Genomic DNA, 5386 nt, shown 5'->3' with positions numbered 1-5386 from the left:
GAAAACTGAAAAACTCTCAACCAAATGATAACTTTATCAGGGAAGAAATTAAGAAAAAAGTAAAGACTTAGAATTTAATGAACATGTGGGCAGAATGTATCAAAACTTTTGGGACACATTGAAAGCAGTGCTATGACGAAAATTGGAGAGAGCATACACTAGTAGCTTAACAGTATACCTAAAAGTTCAAGAAAAAAAAAAAAAAAAGCAAAAACTCCCAAGAGGAGTAGATTAAAGGACACAATCAGTCTCAGGCCTGAAATCAAGCAAGTAGAAACAAAATGAACAATACAAAGAATCAACAAAACCAGGAGTTGGTTCTTTGAGAAAATTAATGAGATTGATAAACCCTTAGCAAGACAAAACAAGAGTGTACAGAGACTGTATCAAAAGGGGGTAAAAACAGAAATGAAAAGGGAGACATAACAGCAAAAGCTGAAGGAATTAAAATATTCATCAGATTCTATTTTTTAAAAAAGCTTATACTCGGCCAATAAAGAGTTTCAGTGGGGCTCGGCGTAAGGAGTCCGCAGTGTCCAGCAACGGGCGGTGGGAACTGCTTTTGTCTCGTTGCGGAAAGAACTCAAAATTTGTTGAGAGCATGAGCGACAGGATGCCCATTGCCAAAGCGTATGAACTGCTTAAGGCCGGCAGCATCTATGGCACAGACGAAGACCCACATGACCGATCAGTGTGGAGGGCCATGCTGGCCCGCTATGTCCCCAACAAAGGAGTCACTGGAGACTCCCTCCTTACCTTGTTTGTGGCACGACTTGACTTGCAGACCAAAGAGGAGAAGTTAAAGGAAGTCTTCTCCCGATATAGTGACAATCGATAGCTACAGCTGGTTCGGGTCCTGGTGACAGGCTTCTCAAAGGGCCTTCATTGAATACAAGGAGGAGAGGGCCCTGCTGAAGGCCTACAGAGATGCTGATGGCCTGGTCATTGATCAGCATGAAATATTTGTGGACTATGAACTAGAGAGGACCCTCCGTGGCTGGATCCCTTGGCGGCTGGGTGGTGGGTTGGGTGGGAAAAAGGAATCTGAGCAACTGAGGTTCGGTGGCCGAGATCGGCCTTTCTGAAAACCCATCAACTTGCCAGTAGTCAAGAATGAGGCTCATAGAGAAGGAAAGAGGGAAAGGAGGGAGCCATCTCAATCCAGGGACAGACCCTGGGACCCCAGGCCCAGGAAACGGGACCATGATAGGGGCCGAAAGAAGCACTGGTAAGAGAGGACCCGGGTGTGGCCTGAGAATGATTGGGAAAGAGAGAGGAAGTTCAGGGAGGAGAGGGCCAAAACCAGGGACAAGAGTGACACAAGTAAGTAGAGCTAGCTAGCAGCAGGCAGCAGAGGCCCACACAGAGAGTGGGGCTGAAGCCACCAGGCCTCCATCAGGCGTGGCAGATCCTTTTGCGGTACTGGGTATTGAACTGGAGAGCACAGGCATGCCAGGCAAGCACTCTAACTACAACCACTTAGAATGAGAGGGAGAAACAGTTGTGCAAGTCACTCAGCTCAAGTGGGAATAGAAAAGTTTTCACATGCTAAGTCACTCAGCTCAAGTGGGAATAGAAGAGTTTTCACATGCTAAGTCACTCAGCTCAAGTGGGAATAGAAGAGTTTTCACATGCTGTCAGCCCAGCACTCGGGAGTTGGAGGTAGCATTGAAGGAGGGGGATAAAAAAAATCTATGTCTCACTTTCTCACACCTTTTGAGGTGGGGTTGAATGTGTGGAAGAGGGGATAATGGTTTAAAACCCTTAAGTAGCCTGTTCAACACAATCCTCATCAAAATTTCAACTCAATACTTCACAGGGATACAAAAAGCAATTCTCAACTTTATCTTGAGTAACAAGACACCCAGGATATAAAAACCTGTTCTTATCAATAAGAAAACTGTTTGGGAAATCACCTTCCCTGATCTTAAGCTGTTCTACAGAGTAATAGTGATAAAAATCACATGCTATTGGTGCAGATATAAACAGGTAGATCAATGGAATAGAATTGAAGCCCTGGAAATAAACACAAACACCTACACTCACTTGATCTTTGAAAAAATATGTCAAAACCATTCAGTGTAAAACATACAACACATTCAACAATTCATGCTGGCTGATGTGGTGGTTCGTATGTAGAGAAATGCAATTGTTCCATTCTAATCTCTTTGTACAATGCTCAAGTCCAAGTGGATCAAGGAGCTCCACATAAAACCACTACACTGGTTCTAATGTAAGAGAAAGACCTGAAGAGCTTCAAACACATGGACACAGGGGAAATTTTACTGAACAGGACACCAGTGTCTCATGCTCTAAGATCAATTATAGGCAAATGGGATATCATAAAATTGAAAAGCTTCTGCAAACCAAAGGACACTGTCAACAGGATAAACTGTCAACCTACAGAATGGGAAAAGATCTTTACCAACTCTACATCTGATAGTAGATTAATATCTAATATATACAAAGATCTCAAGAACATAGACATCAGAGACCCCCCCAAAAAAATAACCCCATTAACAATGGGGTACAGGGCTAAACAAAGAATTCTCAAGTGAGGAATCTCAAATGGCCAAGAGGTCCCTAAATAAATGTTCAACAAACTTAGTCATAAGGGAAATGCAAATCAAAATGACAATGAGATTCCACTTTCTGCCATTCAGAATAGCTAGGAAAGAAAACTCAGGTAGCAGCAGATGCTGGCAAGGATGTTAAAGAAGATGAACATACTTTCATTGCTGGTTGGATTGTAAGCTTGTATAACAACTCTGGAAATCAGTCTGGATATTTCTTAGAAAACTGGGCATAGTACTACCTAAGGACCCAGTTATACCATTCCTGGGCATACTCTCAATAGATGCTTCAACATATAATAAGGAAACAGTCTTAACTAAGTTCATAGAAACCTTATTTTTAATAACCTGAAGCTGGAGAAAACCAAGTTATTTCTCAACAGAAGAGTAGATTCAGAAAATGTGGTACATTTACACAATGGAGTACTACCCAGCTTTTAAAACAATAGCTCCATGAAATTTGCAGGCAAATGGATGATACTAGGGCATATGGTCCTGAGTGAGGTAACCTGGTCACAATAGAATACACATGATATGTACTCACTGATAATTTTATATAAGCCTAAAAGAATCTCGAAGACCCACATTATAACTCACAGACCTTATGAAACCCAAGAAGATAGAAGACCACACCACATTGTGGATGATAATTTTGCTGAGAAGGTGGCAGAAAATAATCTTGGGAACAAGAGGTAGAGGGGGATCTGTGACGAAGAGGGGAGGAGAGGGAAAAAGAGGCCCAGTTCAGAAAAGGGAGGAAATGGGGAGAAGTGCAGACAGTCAGAAATTGAACAGCGTTGTATGATAGTGGGGCCAGTGGAACTGGTTGTAACAACTAGAAAGTACCACATACCAGAGAAGCAAGAGATTCACTGGATGCAAAGGGGAGATGACATCAGCTGAAATACCCAACAAAAGGGAGAGAAAACCTGTAGAGAATGTATTCAGAGGTTAGGCATAGTTCCTGAGTGTGGGACGGGGCCACTCACCCATCTCAAAAATTTTAACCCAGAAATGTTCCTGTCTCTATAGGAAATGCAGTGGCAAGAGGTTGAGCAGAGGCTGAAGAAAAGGCCATCCAGAGACTGCCCTATCTAGGGATCCATCCCATCTGTAGACATTCATCCCTGACACTACTGTTGACGTAAAGAAGTGCTTGCTGACAGGAGCCTAGTATGGCTGTCCCTTGATAGGTACTGCCACGGCCTGACTAATACAGATGTGGAATTCTGTAGGCAACCATTCTGGAGCATGTGGACCTCAATGGAGGAGTTAGAGGGAGGACTGAAAAGCAGAAGGGTTTTGATACCACTTAGGAAGAACAAACACCAAAGACCTCCCAGATACTAAAACACCAACCAAAGAGTACACATGGAGGGACCTATTTCTCTAGCTGCTTTTGTAGCAGAGGATGGCCTTATCTGGCATCAATAGAAAAAGAGGATCTTGGTCCTATGGAGACTCAATGCCTCAGGGTATGGTAATGCTGGCATTGAGGTAAGAGCAGGGGCATGGGAGAGTGGTCTTTTTGGGTGAAACTGAGAGGGGTGCTAACATTTTAAATATAAATAAGTAAAATAACTGATATAAAGAAGACAGCAAGAAAAAAAATCAGGGTTGAATGTTTAAAGCTTGCCACCTACCCAATGCCAATGATAGTTTTTTATGGTTCAATTACCAATTACTGGTAATCTAAGAACTCAATGAGAACTAAAATACACACACACACATACACACACACACACACACACACACACACACACACACACACACACACAATGAAAATGAAATGCTTTGCTGCCCCTGCAGTTTTGAGTAGGATCAGAGCAGCCAGGATAATAAAAGGGAACATTGAAATTTGCTAACGAAAGTCAATTCTATTAACAGTAATTCAAGTGAAAAGATCTTATTCAAATGATCACTAAAGCTGATTCCCATGGGCAAATTTGAAATAAAATCTTTCACTTTTAATACTGAAATGTATTAACCCTCAAGGTTAGGTTTCAAAGTGGATATATAACCTCATAATCAATGAACATCCCAAGTGTTGACTCTACAGATAGAGGGACAGAGTGAAGATAATGTCATTACGACTGGTGGCAAGAAATAAAGTGCGGCAGGAGCATGCTAGCACTTCCCACAGGGAAACGAAGATTTCATTGACTGGAATTGCCTGCTCCTGACCTCCTCTGAAATTGTCCAAGATGAACATTTTTGTAGGCAGATGTAAAAGCTCTATGCTTAAATGCATAAAGCAATCACAGGGCTTTAGAGCCATCATAAGGCAGATTCCAGATTACACTCTATCCATGACATTGATATAAACTTAGTCAAGTGAATAACCTTTCCTTAAAGTCACTTTCTTCTTTCATGCAATTAAAATCATAATGCTATTTTCCAAAAGTGTTATGTAAATCATAAAATTGAGCATGACACTGTTTTCTAAAAACTGGCCTAACTTAATTATCTAGGTTGCTTTGATGTGTATCATGTCTAAGTCAGGTAGAGGGCAAACAGTCAACTACTCCATTTGACAATAATTAAAGGCATTCTAATAAAACAATTCAGTATTAATTTATTTAAATAATATTATGTATAGTATTCTATGTAATCAATATGTAGATACAGTAATAAATATATACTATATACATAATATAATCTATGTAATATTTGTAGTTGTCTCTGGCTAGTAAGGTATTTGGACAATATTGCACTAAAAAGACTTAGCATTGTTTAAAGGTGAAAAACATTTAAATGACATTCAGAATAAAACACCTGAACAGTAGTGTATGTTAAATGTTGTCATCTTTAGG

General features: G+C 40.7%; 1 pseudogene across 1 annotated transcript; it reads left to right on the top strand.

The window, feature by feature from the left end:
- Window positions 1-601: 601 nt before the first annotated feature.
- On the top strand, window positions 602-1331 carry LOC308417899 (U11/U12 small nuclear ribonucleoprotein 35 kDa protein-like; annotated as a pseudogene). The gene has a single exon. The product of its transcript is annotated as a U11/U12 small nuclear ribonucleoprotein 35 kDa protein-like (transcript).
- The last annotated feature ends 4055 nt before the right edge of the window (window positions 1332-5386 follow it).

Source organism: Micromys minutus, assembly GCF_963924665.1.
Source record: "Micromys minutus genome assembly, chromosome: 2".
NCBI classification, from domain to species: domain Eukaryota; kingdom Metazoa; phylum Chordata; class Mammalia; order Rodentia; family Muridae; genus Micromys; species Micromys minutus.
The sequence above is the reverse complement of the archived record's forward strand: the minus strand, read 5'-3'. Positions and strand labels throughout refer to the sequence as shown.